This window comes from Mytilus californianus, unplaced genomic scaffold (genome assembly GCF_021869535.1).
Source record: "Mytilus californianus isolate M0D057914Y unplaced genomic scaffold, xbMytCali1.0.p SCAF_17, whole genome shotgun sequence".
Classification (NCBI taxonomy): Eukaryota; Metazoa; Mollusca; class Bivalvia; order Mytilida; family Mytilidae; genus Mytilus; species Mytilus californianus.
The window spans coordinates 1,839,531-1,860,044 of NW_026262659.1; the positions used below are offsets into that span (position 1 = coordinate 1,839,531).

The following is a 20,514-nucleotide window of genomic DNA, read 5'->3' on the forward strand; positions in this document are numbered from 1 at the left end:
ATAATTTGATTATATTAATTTTAAAGTTTTAGAGTTTTGTTAAAAAAGATTTTCTTTTGCCTAAAAACCACACCTATACTGAGGGTAATTAAACCTTGTTAAGGTGCTTCTTGCTTGGCATGTGTTTTTTTTTAAATTAATTTTCCTAAATTCCTAAATAAAAACTACATAGGTTTCATGGTTACATACAAAAAAATGTACAATAGCTATATAATTATCTTTTTAATGAGGTAACAACAGTCAACAAAATCACTGAAATTGTTTAACCTTATTCTAGAAATATATTTATTATTATAATTTGGGATATATTATATACAATATATATCAAAAAGGGATAAAAATTAAAGAAATTAATAAAATTGTTCTTCTGATTAGTGGTGAAGTATAAAGTAATACCTCCTGCTTGGGGCAAACTCATGAAAAAGATCACACCTGGTCAGAGAGTATTAAATTCTAAATAACATTCATTCAAAATTGCAACATCCTGTGAAACTTAAATCGCAAGGCCTTTTGAATTCACTAGATAAGTAATACGCGAGTTTAAGAAAAATAGGGCTTTCTTTTTACCTGTAAAACACACATGTACTGAGGTAATTAAACATTGTTAAAGTGCTTCTTGTATGCCATGTCTTTAATTTAGACAAAAATTATTTAAATCTAATTGAAATAAATGTTTACTGTAACTTTGGAACACATTTCCTTTTTTAAAAGTTTATCACAGGATTACTATGGAAGTTCTATTATCATGATTATATTAAATTCTTGGTTTAACAAAACAAAGGTGTCATTTTTTAAATTTATTAAGTTGCTTTATATGCTATTTTATATATATTTTGATAAAAAAAATGTTTACTGCATTATTAACTAAACTCAACTGACACCATAAATCTATACGAGGCTTAAGTTAATGGTGAAAATTGTCCAGTAACCATAAAATATATCTGAAACATTCAAAAAATGTTGAATAACATTGAAAATATTAGTCACAATTCAGCTTGTTTTATTTCTATTTTAAAAGTGATATATATGTATGTATATAAGTGTTGATGAATATGGTGATGAAGTTATATTATGTTTATTGTGAAATTTTGGTTTCAATGCTATATTGAAGACATTTTTTATTTCAAATTGTTGTTCAAATTTCTAGCCAGGTGAAATAGCTGTTGTTAAAAACAGTTTTTAAATTGATGAAATACAATAGATAGATACAAAAAATAGGTCTAGGTTGGTTGAGACTTGGTCGAGTATGGTTCAGACTAGGTCGAGTATGGTTCAGACTAGGTCCGAGCATGGTTAAGACTAGGTCGAGCAAGGTTCAGACGCGTATAAATGGTTAAGTACTGGTCGAGTACAAGTTCAGACTGCTAAGTATGGTTCAGACTACAGTCGAGTATTATCAAGTAAATTTCAGACCAATTCAGACTGGTCGAGTAAAAATCAGTACAGTCGAGTACAGATATAGGCCATTTCAGACTTTTACTGGTTTGTAGTGTATGGCATTGAATTTACAGGTATGTTCAGAACAAGCTCTGTAGCATGCCAGGAAAAAAAATGAGTATTATTAGTTACACAGTTTACAAATGTCCTAATACGAGAATTAATCGGGTCAATAAAATTAATATCGGGTGAGGCGAAGCCAAACCCGATATGAATTTTATTGACCCAATAAATTCCGTATTAGGACAATTGCACACTGTGTAACGAATTTATCCAGATTTTGTTATATCACCACGTATTATATTCAAATTCAATTATAAGGACAATATCAACCAAATATATTTAGATATTTTATCTAAAACTGTGGAAAATGAAAAATATTAGGACTATAAATAAACTCATCATAGATACCAGGATTGAATTTTTTTATTTTCGCCAGACGCGCGATCCGTCTACAAAAGACTCATCAGTGACGCTCGAATCAAAAAAAGTTAAAAAGGCCAAATAAAGTACGAAGTTGAAGAGCATTGAGTACCAAAAATTCCGAAAAGTTTTTGCCAAATACAGCTAAGGTAATCTATTCCTGAGGTAGAAAAGCCTTAATATTTCAAAAATTCAAAGTTTTGTTAACAGTTAATTTATAATTATGACCATATCAATGATAATTCATGTAAGCAACTCTTGACTTAATAAAATATTGCACTGAAATTTATCAGGACAATATCAGCCAATCAATTTCCAAGAAATTACTCTGAATCAGGATAAAAATATTTATTTCAATAATTTATAGCAATGATATTTATTTTTTATTTATTTTCTAATTTATTCAAATTTTTTATAGAAAAATCAAATTCCCGATAAAATATAAAGTGTATTTTTAGTGTAAATGAAAAGTCATCGAGCTTAGCAGTGCTAATTAAGTTTGGTAGAATCGCTTTATTTTTTATAGTGGTATTATCAATATGAAATATTACAATTAATATTGGGAACACAACAAATATTAACTGAGAGTAAAAAAAGTTCTAAATTAGATACCTATTTACTCATAACAATTTAAATCATTCTGTCTCGTTTCAGACCCAGAATATGACACAATTGCAATAAATATGAGAGACATAAGCAAAAACAGCCCTATAAAGTTTATGTTAGGGTCTTGAATGATTTGTTCGATCTAAATCACTTTCGTATAGACGATTTCAAAATAATGTACCACCATTCGTGCTATAAATCAAACACTAACAGGCACAACTGGAGTGATAGCCAAAAATTTAGCATGTCGACTTTGACTGAGGGAGTTTGATGTTCAGAATAAAGAAGAATTTGTTATGACCTTTAACCAAAAAAAAAATGAACTTTAACAAAAAATAATGTATCTACAATGCCGATGTTTGTTAAAAAAAACAATGCCGATGTTTGTTAAAAAAAACGTATGTGTAATGAAACGATGTATTCGATCTATCAACTAAACATGGGGAATAGTAGTGTAAAACAGAGAAAATACGAATTCTGATACAACTGCAAATAAAAGCTGCGATTACAGATTTTGAAGCCGATCTTTATTATTATCAAGAATCCATATCTAATTGTCACTGCTGGATATGTATACCTCAACCTAATTTATCTATGAAGTTCTACTTTTGCTGTAGAAAGATTAGTGTTACAAACTTATGAAAAGGTCCTTTTGTTAGACATTCCAAATAACGATTTTTGCATTTATAAAATAATATTGTTAGATGCTTTGTCTGATTGAACATATGCTATAATTGGTCCATAAATAAAGATTTGAAATTTGAAGTAAATGTCTACTAAGTTTTATAACATCACAATTTAATCACACTATAATCCGTATTTTTATGCCTATATCGAAGGACTGAGCTTTTTCGGCTGGTGATACCATTGAGACAGTCAACTGCAGTGGTATCGACCTGGTTGTAGTAATAGCATTAAAAAGTACCTAGTTTACTGCATTAGACATGTACAATGCACATGTCAACAACTAATATGTGTTCAGTGATGCTCAAGACAATATTAATAAAATTCAAAACCTTATACAAACTTTGAAACGCTTAGATAACCAAAAAGTATAACTATAAACTGCTGACACATAGATGTGTCTCGCCTTTATGGTGTGTCGATTGTATAATGTTAAGGGTGAAATTAAAATTGCAATGATTTAACATGTAAACTATGCAAAAAGCCAAAAGAAATGATCCATTACTGAAAGTGCAGGGCTAAATAATCTCTATGGAATTGATAAATTCCAGTACTTATACTACTGCATACCAAAAACTATTGCCTTACCATTATTTGTTAACCTTAAAACTGATCTTATCACAAACTTGATCACGAAATCTAAGCAAACGTTTCAATGTGAATAGACAATGATTGAGGGGGAATGTATCTCAGGTGGTTCTCCTCATCACAAACTAATAAATTTTGGACGCCGCCGACGCCGCTAGAAACAGAACGTATTGGTCTCGAGTCATCGACTTTGTTGGGTCAAGGCAACAGACGGATGAATCGGGGCTCTGAAGATGGAGATCCATTCCTGAATTTCCAATTCCTAAGCTATTGTCAAATAAACAGAAAATCAACCAAGTGTGTCCAATTCCGTGTTAAGCATGAGGTGACAAAACAGCTTAAGCCGTTTATCCTATGTTCGCACCAAGTCCCGCTCTGAAGTCATGTAATTCCCTAATTGTTTCTCTTCGTTGGTAAATTTCAATTAATTTATTAGTTTTAGACATAAGGATTCTACTGTCTAATCATTTACAACAATAACTGTATTACTTTACCCTTGGTGTCAGAATAGCAAAATCACGGAAATTGAATCAACCTTTATATCAAAAGGGAAATGGTGACGATGCAAAAAAACTTCATGAATTTAATTTAATGAAAAGACAGACATAGGTTTGCACTTGTGCTCAGTTGCTTTGTGAATAATGGTACCTTGTTTTTCTAAAGGTCATGACAAGTTATATTCAAGGCTTTGTCCTTCAAATCCTTAATAATATAAGCAAAAAGCTGAGGTGTGACTGAATTACCTGCCATGACTATGGAAACCAATACTATTAAAACAGTTCGACCAATACGCTTCGGAGCTTTGTTCTGTTCATCATCTGCAAAAAATAACAAAGTTATAAAAAGTTCACCCTTTATTAAAAAAAGCCATTAATTATGTTTGATGGTTATATGTTAAATTCGTAATAACTTCTATTCAGCAGTACATGTGCTATGATAGTTCGTCACCATTTGTTCACATTGACATGTTTTAAGTAGTGTTTCAAATATAGCAAGTGTATATGATCAATGACTGTTTTAGAGGACACTTGGAAGTTGAATACATTTGTTTTTCTTATGTTGAAAAAAACTTTTAAATGAATACGGGTGATGTATTGTTTCAATGTTCAACATACAGAATGAGAACAATCCTGCTTTGTTAAAAACACACTGACTGCGATAAATTACACAGAAGTATGTATATCACTTAAATGATAAATGTTATATATGGTTAAAATAATAGTAAATGAATTAACTGTTCAACTTTTCTATACGAGTTATTTATATATTAAGATGAAACAGAATGTGTTACTTTAAAACAAATCTTTCACATAAGATACATTGATAATATATTTTGACTTAACGATATCCCACCCGGCACGCAACGTCATTTCAACGTTGAAATGTTGTTGATATTTCGTCATGACGTTGCTTCAACGTTGTTTCAACGTTGTAACAGCAACGTCGAAGTTATGTTGCAGAAAGTAAGTTGATTCAACGTTGAATTTTCAATGTTGAAATTAGGTTGAAATAAATTTGTTGTTTCAACGTTAAATGTTGGTTGACATGTCGACGATGGAGGTTCTTCCAGAAAAAAAATTGTATGCATCGGTGTAAAACATTATCCAACATCATCGTTAGAGGTGAATCATTATAGTTATACATCCTTTGTATCAACAAAAGTTCATAAATAAGGATTTTGCTATGAAAAATTGTAATCAATGTTTCTTTCATTTTTTTTTGTACAAGATCTAGTAAAATTAGGAATATTCCAAATCCGGGACGTTTATCAAAATCATAAAAGTGTACAAATTTAAATTATCATTCATCGAAATATGCTACTAACTAATTTGTTATAACCGGAAATATTTTAATCAAAGATAAGACACAGCATGTGAAATTAACTGATACACGAGGATTAGCACTTCCAATAATATATTGATAAAATTATCACGTGACATGATGCTGATTAATGTATGACCACACGTGTGTGACCGCCTTTTTCAAACGCGGAAATTGTATAGGAATTTTCCTGGACAATATTTAGAACCGTTTTCAGCAAAGAAGAATTCATAGAAATGTAAGTGTTTCTTTAAATTATTATCCGTTGCTGTACTAACTGTTTTTTAATGCTTGTATGATGTTAACATGGGGAGATTATAAATGCACAAACGTACGTGTATATTTTGAAAATCTCGCCATAGTGTATGTTGTAAAGATAACATTACTGACTTCAGTGTTTACATCGTCTTTTTTGTTGTACGTTCAAATTTATGACTACACTTCTATATACATATGTACTACAATCTGGAAACACCATACTCAGCCTACATACAGCTCATTTTAGTTATCAAGTTACTGCTGATTTGTTAAAGAAAAGGAACTTTTGCGAAGTAAGATTATCATTTCCCCCTTTTTTATCTAAAATTTTAACCCGTCATCCATAATCACACTATTTTAATTATTGTCAACTATGCTCTGAAATTTTTAATAATTTCTTTTTACTCTTCAATCGAATTTTACAAATTTAAAATATTGCTTGGCGATGATCATCGATGTTATTCTTATTTTTTGCACAGGTATTCGAGACAGAACAGTAACTTAGGAAAGGGACAGATCAGTAACTTAGGAAAGAAAGATTTAAGGATAAAAGTAATAGCTGTCAAGGTATGTATTTTTCTAAAATTTTTCACATTTTTGATTATCAATAATCAGTATGTATGTTGGATTGCCTGTGTTGTTTGTGTGAACTTTGTGATTTGAATTGATTTCTATGCTCTATATGGGCCCTTTTGATTTGATTTGATTTGATTTGGATTAATATTTTTTTTTTAATGCATATCAAATTTAAAACATAACCTCTGCAATCAATAAGACAGGTGGTATTGTTACAATAGATCCTGGTGTTCGAGATGGGTGGCATTGTTACAATAGATCTTGGTATTCAAGATGGGTGGCATTGTTACAATAGATTCTGGTGCTCGAAATAGGTGGCATTTTAACAGTAGATCCTGGTGCTCGAGATGGGTGGTATTGTTACAATAGATCCTGGTGTTCGATATGGGTGGCATTGTTACAATAGATCCTGGTGCTCGAGATGGGTGGCATTGTTACAATAGATCCTGGTGCTTGAGATGGGTGGCATTTTAACAATAGATACTGGTGCTCGAGATGGGTGGCATTGTTACAATAGATCCTGGTGCTCGAGATGGGTGGCATTTGTACATCAGATCCTGGTGCTCGAGATAGGTGGCATTTTAACAATAGATCCTGGTGCTCGAGATGGGTGGCATTGTTATAATAGATCCTGGTGCTTGAGATGGGTGGCATTGTTACAATAGATCGTGGTGGCCAAAATAGGTGGCATTTGATCGTGGTGCTCGAGATAGGCCGCATTGCTACATTGTACATGTACAGGAGCGAAAAAAATGGTAAAAAAGGATCCGCTATTATATAAACCAGTAAATTATTTTAAAAAAAAACTGGCCTATATAACATTTTATTCCCTGCCTTTGACGTTCTACGTAATTGCTAAGTCATGTTTACAAAATATTATTTGTGTTTGTTTTTTCAGGAAGAGTAATGGAGGCCTACACAAAGATAACAGAAGCTGAATTAAAGAAGGATTGTGCACCAGAAATGGTTGGAGGAGTTTAGAGACTACAATTCATTTTCACGAAAATAATAAAAATTGATTAAGAGATTATTTGTATTCATTTACCAGATCACCTTTTGGCTCTATTTAATTTAGCTTTTGTCACAACTTGACATCTGTTGTACTGTTTTTTTCCAAATCTTGCTGATGTCCTCTGTAGAGTCATGTGGCTTCAATATCTTGTGTGGTTACTCACTATTATAGATATAAGAAGATGTGGTATGATTTCCAATGAGACAAATATCCACCAGAGTCCAATTGACGTGGAGGTCACTAAACGAACTTCAACAATAAGCACACACCACACCGTATAGACCACAATAGAAGACCCGGACACAATACACCCTTCAATAATGAAACGAGAAAAACCAACCGCCTAAATTTGTTACGACAAACACATGTGACAGATGAACCAACAACAAGCAACGTATTGCTTATTTCAACATGAAAGAATGTTGTTGCAATATTAGGGTGTCGTTGTTCCAATGTTAAGTTTCAACCTATATTCAATCAAAAATCAACGTTGATACAATGTTGAAAATATAACGTTGTTTCAACGTCAGATATTCAACGTTGTGTCAACTTTCAAAACCAACCGTTATTTCAACGTCTTTTCAACGTTACAGATCAACGTTGATTCAACGTTGTTTCAACGTTGAAATGCCTGCTGGGTATGTTTTCATAACTACAAGGATCCTAGACAAACAAAAAATCTTGCTTCATGTCTAAATCATTAAGGATCATTTATATACAGTTCAAATTGATTGTTGTTTTTATTTAATTGTACGGTTTCCGGTTCGAATAGTAAAAAGAATGGACAACGTCGATACAGATATCTGTTTAAGGGTGGGATTAACCACACATTTCAAACGAGAGTGCAAACTTTGAAATATCTCGCCTTCTTTACTGATCATGATTGAATTAAGACTTTACATCAAGTATCACACATTTAGACTTTACTTCAGGTATCTTACATTTAGACTTTACGACAGGTATCACATAAACTAAACATAACCAAGGATATATGTCCATGAGGTCATGGTCAGATGAAACCTCTCAGCGAGGCATATACATCTTAAAATCATTCTTATAACTCAATCAATACGTAACATTCGTGTATTTTCACGCCACAAAGACTTCATAAACATGTTATGAGGAAGAACGACCGAGTCGACACGACATAAGTTTTATGGTCATCATAACGAAACAGTTGCTGATAAGATGTGTCTATGTGTTTTATCCCGTAAGCGACATGTATCGTGCCCTTCGATCTTAAGATACAAGAAAACTGGTGTGATCTCCTAATTTATCGATTTTGTTCCATTCACGTTGTTAAATTGTGATTCAGTATGGATTCGCAACTTCGGACTAAAAAATCATATATATTAAAATGAGAAAAGGTGTCGAGATCGAGATACTTCATTCATTATTTTGATAAGCAATATCATACAACTGTTGGAAAAGTTTTTTTCTTTCATTAAATGTCTTTAAAATGAAAAGCATACAACATAGCTTGACATTTCAAACCTTACGTTGTATGGATGGTAGATCTTGTTTATATTCATACCTTGAAATAATACAGCTATGTCAGTTTCAGTTTCATTCTTTTGTCTGAAAGATAAAAATCTAACATTTTATGAATAAAAGGATGCGCTCAGAATACATCGCTGCGAAAGCAGCACAACAACATAATCAAAGCATCGTGGATATTGTGATCCTGCCAATTTTGTACCTAGTCTGACATTTTTCTGACCATACTTTCAATATTTCTTTTGTAATTTTCATTTCCATAATCTCACTGTAAAATTTCTATTCTATTGCCCTAAGATTGAGAATATTGCAATATTGATGCAAATTATTTTGGTATTTCAATTGAAGACACTGTGAGAGATTTTTACTTCTTCTTCCTTTTATTTTTTTATCTTTGGCAAATAAATGATTTTGACAAGAATATTAACATGGTTATATGTCATTTAAATACTAATCGGTTTCATAATTTCCAGAAAGAGGCATTGCAAATGCCCTTTCTCAAAAACAACCAAAAGAATTACGAATTATTATCTAAATTGGTGTTCATTCCTTATTACGAAAACAATACACTTCCTGTATTCAAATATACATGTACAAATACCTAATGCTGAAATATTTCAAATTACTGTTAAATTGCAATATAATGGGGAATGTACATTCAAACAAATGTTATTGCAGAAAATGCTCAGGTAAGAGTTATTCAACTGTGTTTATTGTTTCAACCAAATTACTGATAATTGTAACTTAAAAAGACCTTAGTTATTAACTTATTTCAGATGATTATGACACTGATTTTACAAATGAAATATAATCTGGTTTCACTTTTTATACATATTTTATATTAGTCTTTTCTTTGAAAAAAAACACATCTCATTAATCAGTCAGCTTTCACACAAAATTAACTTTACATTTTATGTAGTGTTGATCAAAATAAATAACAGGTACACTATGCAGGTCAAGATTTTAGGTATTAAGTTAGATATGTAATAAATTGAATTCACAAATTGTTGACCTCATTACGAGTATGATTATCAACTGTCATGAAATTAATTGTGGTCAATCAAGACTGCATTAGAATGGAGTTGATTCCAATTAATGCTTACACTTTTGAGTGTAATTGTTAGAAAATAATGACAGTTGATAATCATACTGGTATTGTATCAATACTCTTATTTGCCTAATGAAAGAATGGGAATAATAGCTTTTAAAAAAAGTGTGGGAATCAACTCTGATATCAATTACATCTTGAACCAAACTTTATTCAATGGCTTACACGAACATTGGATACTGATAAAACCCTTTCCTAATTTCTTATCAACTGCTTGAATTTGATCAATAACTTTTTCACATTAATAAATAAATGGCAATTTATTAATTAAATCTTTATTTACAAAGGAACTATATGTAAGTGTATATCTAAAATAAAGAAGTTGTTTGTCCAACCTTTTCTTTATTTAAGGACTAATAACATATTAGAAGTTGACAGTTGATGATCAAAATGGTGTATAATGTTTCTGCAAGTAATAGAAACACATAATTATTTTCATGATATGTCATCAACTTAGATACAAGCATGAATATGTTCGGTACAGACAAAAAGACTGTGTCCCTAAGGGTGCATATAGCAGGAATCAATACAACGTATCGTTAACCTTTAAACGATCATATCATGTCAACTTTAGAAACTATTCGTCGTTTTAGGACCTTTCTAAAGGTTTCAATTTTTTGCTGCATTTTGGCATGATTTTGTCGTCTAGAATTTTGGCCATACAATACATAACTTTTTTTATTTTATGGCATACACTGCTGATAAAAATTTAATTTATGAGCCTTTCAATCTTTTCTATCAAATTCATAATGGTTTTAGTTTTCACGTTATGTTATAGATAATGCATATTTTAAGGTTTTTCCTGTCGCATGACACACCCCAAGGTGTGCAATGCGACAAGAAAAACCTTAACATATGCCCTATCTGACTTACATACCGTAAAAAATTACTGCGTTCTTCAAAGATTTGCGGGAAAATGTATCCCATTTAACCGATCACATTAAATTGGGATATTCTTTAAGGTATAACAAAGTCCACTTATAATGTGAAATTAAACTCATTTATCTAGATATAAAAATATAAATATCTATATATAATCACTATTCAGTTTAATCAAAATTTTACTGTAATGGCATGAAGCAAGAAATAAAACAATTGTTTCGGTTTATGAAAAATACAAATCACTTGTTAAGAAATTTATTATATTAACTTTATAAAAGGGGGTGTAGTGGTTTTTTTCTCTAGTTTTATGACATTTTACCGCGATAAATCAAAATAATTTTCAAAATTTATGGGAAAAAATGGTTTTCTCTTTTTTGCCTCGCAATACAAGTTTTCTTAAACAATTGAGAATCAGGATAGCATATTGGGAAAGCCGGTGACATTGAAGATTCCCTTCCGGTGGTCACGCGGGAAAGGGAAAGATAATCTAAAAATTTTGTGGTGGAGCTGTAATCACCGTCTAAACAAAATCGTAGCCTGTGATTCAGACAATAAATTTATCAAAACACCTTACTATTCAACACTATTTGCGGTTTAATTTTCATCAGAAGAGATTATATTATATTGTTATCCATTCGTTTGATGTGTTTGAGCTTTTGAATTTGCCATTTACTTAGGAACTTTCCGTTTAGAATTTTCCTCGGAGTTCGGTATTTTTGTAATTTTACTTTTTACTGCAAACAATAAATTAAAATAATTGGTTTGTTATTGAAATATGATAAATAAAGTGACGACCTCTGTTAACTTCCAAAAAAAACGCAAGTCATACCCTCCGTCTCACAAAAAACGGCAACAATTGCATCCTAAAACTTTTTATTATTTGAGATATACAGATATGTGAATAAGAACCATTGGGGCACATGACTATGTGAAAGAATTCCAGGTACTCTGTTTTGTTTGCATAAACAGGAGGTCATAGATCAACGTTTTCCTTACGTTTTAGGAGTTATTGCATTGTGTATGAATGGATTTTCATAGTCATTTCAGTTGTCTGTTGGTGTTCTCCCCCCTTTTGCCAACTTCCAAGAAATTTCAGTGGCTATAAAAAATAGCATTTTCTAAATAAAAACCTTACACAAATACAAGCTCAAAACACTCAGCTAATCTCTGCAAAAATTACTAAAACAAACTATTTACATGTTAAGCCTGACATATATTGATTGCAGCTAACATTCAGATTCAGTCTACGCTTAAAGTTTTTCTGTTATCAATAACTTTGTCAAAGTTTCATAGACTTTTATGAAACTTGGACAGAAGCTTGTTTGTGACAACAACAAAAAACAGTATCGAGAGCAAAATTTGGAAAATATTTGTTTTCGTTTTTCCATATTTTACTGCTAAATGGACTTAGTGCTTTTACACTTAACATTCATATTCAATCTAAATTTAAAGTTTTTCAGTCATCAAAAACCTTCATGTAGTATTATGAAATTTTGACAGAAGCTTGTTTATGACAAAAAGACAATATCATCAAGAGCAAAATCTTGGAAAAAAATTTTGTTTTTCGGTATTTTACTGATAAATGGACTTATTATTCTTTTTCCCAGTTAACAAGTAGATACAGTCTGGGGTTAAATTACCTACCCATCATATACTTTGTCTAACGTTCTTAGAATTTTTTTGAAACGTTGGTAGAAGTATCATAATGATTAAGAGATCATGGCTGAAGCAAACTGTGTAAAACATAGTTTTGTGTTATTTAAAACGAAACTGATGTGAAGAAAATACAGTTAACAAAGTACAGACACATTCTTTACCTGTGGATAGCTTATAAATCTCTTAATGTAATTTCCAATTACGTAAGAATTGTGAATTAATATGCATTGGGGAATATGTTCTCAAATTTTAACTTTAAGACAGAATAATACTTACGTAATTGCTTCCCATCCACATCTCTCTTCAAATACTTTTTTTGAGAACGCTGTTCGTCGAGAGAGACAAGTCAATCACGCATGTGTGATCACTACACACCAGTAAAAATCTGAAATGACTTATATATGTACTCGACTGTACTGATTTTTACTCGGTCAGTCTGAATTGATCTGAAATGTACTCGATATTCCTCGACTGTAGTCTGAACCATACTTAACAGTCTTAACTTCTACTCGACCTTGACTCAACTAGTACTTAACCATTTTATATTCTCGACCAAGTCTGAACCATGCTCGACCATGTCTGAACCATACTCAACCTAGTCAGAACCATACTCGACCTATTCTGAACCATATGTCTTAACATGCAACCTAGACCTATTAAGGATGGTGCTGCATAATAAGTTATTTTTTATCTTTCCTGTATCTTTTCTCGTCTTTTTCATTTACACTATCAGGTTTTTAAAGTATGGAGCTTGTGGATCCAAAAGTGTTTTCGCTTCTTCTTGTCACCGTGGTGTCTCTTTCAGTGTTCACTTCTATAATTTGAAAACATTGTTAAAAGGATGTTTCTTTGAGCGAAGATGTCTGGTGAGGGGACATTTTTTGTTGCTTTTGTACCATGATCGATGGGTATTTAGCCGAATATTATATTTTTCGATTGTTTCTCCCACGTACTGAAGGCTACAGGTGTTACATATTAATACTTCAATTTAGTTCTTTGTTTTACAGTTGGAATTTACGTAGATGGTATAACTTTGTTTTGTAAAGGAGCTGATGAAAGAACTGCTAGTATTGGCAGCTTTACAAAATAAACAATTCCTTCTCCCACATTGTTTGTAGCAACCAGGAGTTGTAGTAGGTTGCTTCGTTAATACAGCTGTCACTAATTTGTCACGGATGTTTTTACGTCTCCTGAAGGCCATGACTGTTGATGAGGAATATATATATTTTTTTCAAATTGGAGTCATTCTCTTTAATTTCTAATGCTTTCGAAAAATGGAAGATACATTTTTGAAATCGGAATTGTAAGTGAGAACAAGAGGTGTTCTGTTAACTCCTTTATTTTATCCTTGTACTCAAGAAGTTCTTTGCGGTTAAATCTGTTTGCCTCTTCGATACAGTATTTTTTCTTTTCATACTATTATCTTCAGAAGCACGCATTACACTAATATTTGTGTAAAACATTCAAAACATTTAACTAAAAGGAACTTCCAACTGAACATCATAAAAATTATGTAAAAATAAATAATAAACTATATTCAAAATAGAATTGTACCAAAAGGTTTAAACATCAAAGTGAGTCCCCAGACACCGGGACAGAAATCCAATAGGTTTATGAGACGTTGGAATGAAATTTTGTTTTAACTGTTCAATCTGGCTACTACAACTGTTACTTTCTTTTTCAACCACAAATTACAAACAAATTGAAAATGAAATCTGATATCATCAACAGTAGTTACATTTTACTTGACGATTTACCAAAGAATAAAACGTATCTTCGAAGATATCGTAAACATGGAACAATCCAAACAAAGGAAATGATTTCAAAGAGATAAAGTTCACACTGTTACTCCACAGCAGCATATTAATGATATCAATACTACAAACCATAAAGCCCCTAGAAAAGAAAATTTAATAGACGGAAACTAAAAACTGAAAGTATTGTTGTGAATTTGTAATCTAAAGAACTGACATGTGCTGAAGAATCTGTTTTAGTAAAGGTTTGAACTTCTGTCCTGTCCAGTCAAATGTAAATAACTTTCACCCAGACGAGGACTTAGACCAATTAACTAGATGTTTACGTTTGAAAGATTTATTCTACAACAGAGGCAAGAAACATCTTGAAAAAGCCGGACTTACAGATTCAGATACTGAGGATAATGAAGAAGTCACGTACATCCCGAAATTTAGGAAGAAACCACCAAAAAGTAAAGACGAAAATTTGGAGCTAGGTCTGATATAAAATCCTGCATAACAAATAAAAAAAAGTTATAATTTATCCAAGTCAGAAAACATCGCTTTGAAAACATTTAGATACCAAAAAGATATTGTAATAAAACCCGCTGACAAAGGGGGCGCTGTGGTTGTTATGAATAAAACAGATTTCATGGAAGAGGGGAGTCGTCAACTGTCAAATTCCAATTTTCACAAGCAATTAACAACAGATCCATCACAAAATACTATTCGAAAAATCAACAACACCCTAGAAGAGATGTACGACCAAAAGCATAGCGGTAATGACACCTTTGATTATCTTCGTCCGCCTGAGAACGATGCCAAGGCTGAAAGAGTATATGTGTTGCCTAAAATACACAAAATTGGCAATAGAGGTCGACCAATGGTTTCAGCAAATAGTCAGACATCTAAAAAGATATCTAAATTTATAGACCATCACTTAAGACCTCATGTTAAAAAACTACCCTCTTACATTCACGATACGACTGATTATTTCAAATGAACTGTTGACACATAGATATGTCTCGCCTGTCGGCATGAAATGCAGAAAAAGACAATCTGATAGACAGCAACATTGCTAATTAATTCAAAGCCTCTGGACTATGTGGGCAGGACCTTGAAATGGTCAACAAACTGAGATATACAGACAGTAATGTAACTATATAGAACATATCATTGTCTATTGTAAGTAGTTCCTAAACCTAACTCAAGCAGACAACTTAAAATTGAAAATTGCTTATTAATTGAAAGTGGCTGGACCATGCTCTAGGAGACAGGGCCTCGAAATAGTCCTCAAACTGATATGAACTGACAGTAATGCAACTACATACAAATATCCTTGATCTATCACAATAAGATCCTATCAAACTAACTAAAGCAGAAAACTTAACATTGAAAATTGCTTACTAATTCAAAGTCACTGGACCATGACCTAGGGAACAGGGCCTAAACAAATTCGTCAAACTGATAGGTACTGATAGTAATGCAATCTCAATACGAAGAAAACAGACAAACATCAGTTTCTCTATCCAAAAAGTTGACATCCCAAACACTGCTCCCGTGGTATCCTTTTCATTCAGGCATTGCGAATCAGGAGAATATGGTCAACTGAAAATAAGCAAAATGCTAGACTTGGAAATATACGTAAACATCTAGTTGTTCGAGGTTACAGTAACAATAGTATTGATACAGCCTTTGAAAAAGCGCGGAGAAACTCTGGAGTACAAGGATAAGAATAAAGGAGTCAACAAAACATCTCTTGTACTCACTTACCATCCCGATTTTAAAAATGTGTGATCCATTGTTTGAAAGCATTGGAATGGAAAATTATAGAGAATGACTCCAATTTGAAATAAAATGCTCCACTGGGTGCAGCTTGATACGAACTCAGAGGTCAAACCTGAACCGTTAGGGCAAGCAGTGACAATACATTTAAGCTTGACAGAGCTCTGACTTTGGATTGTGATTAAACAACTGACGCATCATAGGTTTCTGACACAGAACAAATTTTGTCAACGAACAGCAAAATTTGAAATCGGACTTTCATTTTTTCTGGTCCAATATCCAAAGTCTAAATGCACGATTAGATTCAGCATATCATAAATTCCAAGAATACATTTTTTAAGAAATCAAACAAAGTTTAATTTTGGACCCTTTGGACATCAATGTAGACCTATTTGATGACAGGGCCATAAATCCAAAATCTAAATACAAGGTTAGATTCAGCATATCAAAGAACCTTATATATTCAATTTGTTGAACCCGATTTGGACAGATTCAGCATATCCAAGTACACCTAGAATTAAATCAATTTATTTATTAATGGACAATATGAGCTAAATTTTTAAAGGGGTTCACTTCGTCAAAATACATATGTATATAAAAATGGAAAAATATTGTTTGTGCTGTATTTAGACTCCTCTACCAAGAAATTTGTTTTGAATGCAAACGTATAAAAATTGCGGTTTTCATCCAACGCAATCATAGGTTTAAACGTTGTTTTCAATTTACACTTGTATAAATATATATATATATATATATATATATTCATAACTACTCTAAATATCAGCACAACAATGTTAAATCTGCAAACTTGCGGAAGCTAATTTTTGTTCATCCCTCGCCGGGATTTGAACTCATGCTATTAGGATATCAAGACAACACGGCCTACACTGTGTCCATCGCTCTAGACCACTCGGCCACCTAGACTGAACTAAAAAAGTTCAGCCTTCGTAACACAGTACATATATACTTTTAAAATAGTATCATAATAAATTTTAAAAACAGTGCTTAGAAAAAAGCCTTGGTTATCCCATAAAAGATAACATAGTATAGCTTATTTCCAATGGGGTCCCTTGTTTGAAAATAAACAAAAATAATATTTCAATCTATTGTTAACATTTGACTTTCACCACACAAAAAAAGATCAAATGTTTCTTAAAAAACATATAAAAAATCTCCAGTTTCTATATTTCTTGCTGTTATTTTTATTGTTCTTTAACTGCAGTCTTAAAAGCAGATCTATTTGATATATTTTGTATGTTGGAAGGTAGATTGTTCCTGTCTTGTATAGCATTATAGACAAAGTTATTTTTATTACAGTTTTTAATATTTGGTACAAAAGCGTTCGATTAAGACTTGATCAGACCACGTTAAGATCAAATCAGACCAAAGGACAAAATTCTGTTTAGATTTTGTAAGATCGTGTTCAGTCGTGTTAAGATTTTAAATAGTCTGATGCAAAACGGGCGACACTTTCTCTGTTTTTATCAAGGGTTGCTCCACCTTTATGAATAAAATCGGCAACGCTTGGAGGAAATTCTTTTGTGGTCTTTTAATGTATTATTGAATGTCTATTTCATTAAATAACGTTTGCAAACTTACAGTTTATTTATTTTTCCGATAGAATTTTTAACATTTAGTTGGTTATATAAGAAAAGATTACTTGTTGTAACCGGAAAAGTGTGTAAGTCATTAACACTTTGCAGTCGTACTCTCTGACATTAAGTAATCCTGTATTTATTCATTCCGTCTGTAAAAATATAAAGATTAGTAATATATCTCAAAAATGTTCTTAAACACATTTTCGTGTGTAATGTATAATAAGTTGTTCCTAATACAGGCAACAGTAGTATACCGCTGTTCAAAAGTCATAAATCGATTGAGAGAAAACAAATCCGGGATACAAACTAAAACCGAGGGAAACACATCAACTATAAATGGAAAACAACGAAATAACAGAATACAGAAGTGCAACAAAAAACAAACAACAATGCATCATTCATAGAAACGAACTATTAAATAACAACTGCCATATTCCTTACTTGGTACAGGACATTTTTAAGAAAAAAATGGTGGGTTGAACCTGGTTTTGTGGCTAGCCAAACCTCCGCGCTTTATGGCAATGTTAAATACACCGCTAAAATGACAACATTACATGATGGGAACAGAGTACAAATAAATGCAAAAACACCAAAGACAGAGATATACATAAATTAATAATATAATAGTACATTTCGACATGTTAACCACATAATAACAACGAATAACTAAAATAATTTAGGACAGTACACAAAAACAGCTTAATAGAATTACGAAGTGTGTGTCTGTAACACGAATGGATCAACGCCACAAAAAGTAACGTCACTGGTAAATTTCTGAAAATTGGATATAAATCAAGATTAGGTTTCTAATTATGTTGTTTGATGTATTTTATAACAATTACAAGAATATGTATATAGAATTGTGTTAGTAATAGTGCAACTAACTATGTCGGCCTTTCTTCCAAATCAAACTGTGTAAAACAAATAAATCCTGTGCACATAGTTGCTTTAAACTAAAATCATACAAATGAACTGGGTGATTAATTATCTTTACTTTTACATACGCATGGAAAATAAAAGATAGAATCACAACTACAAACGATAAGACACAAAACAATATCTGATCAGAATTATAAAAATAAAACTTCGTAACTAAATACATGAACGCTGGATAAACAAATACCGAAACAGGTCTTATAGCAATGTGAATTAACACTCAGTAAAACAGTCATATTCGGGAATAGGTCACGTTCGGTACTTAAAAGACCAGACGACGTAAATGGTAAACCACAATCTAAGACGTGGTAATAATGTCGTTAGTTAGTTTAGACAAAGACACATCATATAGATCAACCAATTCGTGATGGTGTCCATAAAGTTTACGGAGTGTTATTTTTAATCTTTCCTCCTCATAACTCTGTTTGAGCAGTTTCTGCGTGAGGAGCACACTCCTGTATATAAAGTCCATATAGTGTGAACATGCACGAGCATAACGTATCAATTGATATCTGTAAACACCATTATGTATGGGTATGTTACTGCTGAGAAATGGGAAATTGATTATTGGGAAGTTAAAATCATCCCGTTTGTCATAAATTTTAGTGTGAAGTCGTCCATCTGTGTCTATATTGAGGAAAAGATCAAGGTATGAAGCAGTCCTTCTAGTATCAGTAGTATCCTTAATTTCAAGTTCACTGGGATATATGAGATGAAGTACTAACTGAAATATAGGTTATTCAGTGATAGGACATCATCAATATATCTTAAAGTAATATTAAAGAATTTCGCAAGGTGCTTTTTTTTTTGCCTTTTAGAAGGTTCTGAATGAATTCTGCTTCATACGAGTTAAAAATAAATCGGCCAGAAGGGCTGCACAATTAGAAAAAAGTAAAATCACAAAAATACTGAACTCCGAGGAAAATTCAAAACGGAAAATCCCTAAACAAATGGCAAAATCAAAAGCTCAAACACATCAAACGAATGGATAACAACTGTCATATTCCTGACTTGGTACAGGCATTTTCTTATATGGAAAATGGTAGATTAAACCTGGTTTTATAGCTAGCTAAACCTCTCACTTGTATGACAGTCGCATAAAATTCCATTATATTAACAACGATGCGTGAACAAAACAAACAGACATAATAGGTAAAATGTCAAAAATAGGGGTACAGTAGTCAACATTGTGTTATAATCTAAATCACTATGAAAACAAACAAGTATGTAACAAAGAAGCACAAAAAGGCATATAGACAAAGCACATTAGCAAAAATGAAAGACAAGAATACAAAAATTTACCATAGCACAACAACACAATGACGGGATGTATAAGTACAGAGCCACGTCATATGTAACAAAGAAACACAAAAAGGCACATAGACAAAGCACATTAGCAAAAATGAAAGACAAGAATACAAAATATTTTACCATAGAAAAATAACACAATGACCCCATTGGAATACCGACTGTCTATTGAAATATCAATCGTCCAAAATTATCAAACAAATACGCACTTAAGATAATGTGTAAGGAATTAATACATCACAAACTTTTCTTCATTCATTTAAATATTTAATTTCCATGATCGTTAAAATGTTTAAGTAAGCAAAATTTCAATTAACTTCATTGTTCCTGTCCTGGAGTGGTAATATCAGAAACTGGACATAATCATCTCTGCATATCAACACACTTATTTTTTTCTTTTAAACATCTGTTTCTTAAGTACTATTATCTGTCCATTTATCAGCATAAAAGACAGATTAACCGCTCTACTTAACCACTTTATAATCAAGAGAAGATATGAAACTTTCAATCTGAAGGGTTTAGATGTAAAATGAAAAGTCTTTTAAAAATCTAAACAACTTAATTATATATATATATAACCTTTAATATATTCAAAATACCTAATAA

General features: G+C 31.9%; 1 long non-coding RNA gene across 1 annotated transcript; it reads left to right on the top strand.

Annotated features, from left to right (window-relative positions):
* Positions 1-5,664: 5,664 nt before the first annotated feature.
* Positions 5,665-7,420, top strand: LOC127726226 (uncharacterized). Its single transcript, XR_007993409.1, has 3 exons — positions 5,665-5,797; positions 6,297-6,384; positions 7,292-7,420. It is a non-coding gene; the product is annotated as an uncharacterized LOC127726226 (long non-coding RNA).
* The last annotated feature ends 13,094 nt before the right edge of the window (positions 7,421-20,514 follow it).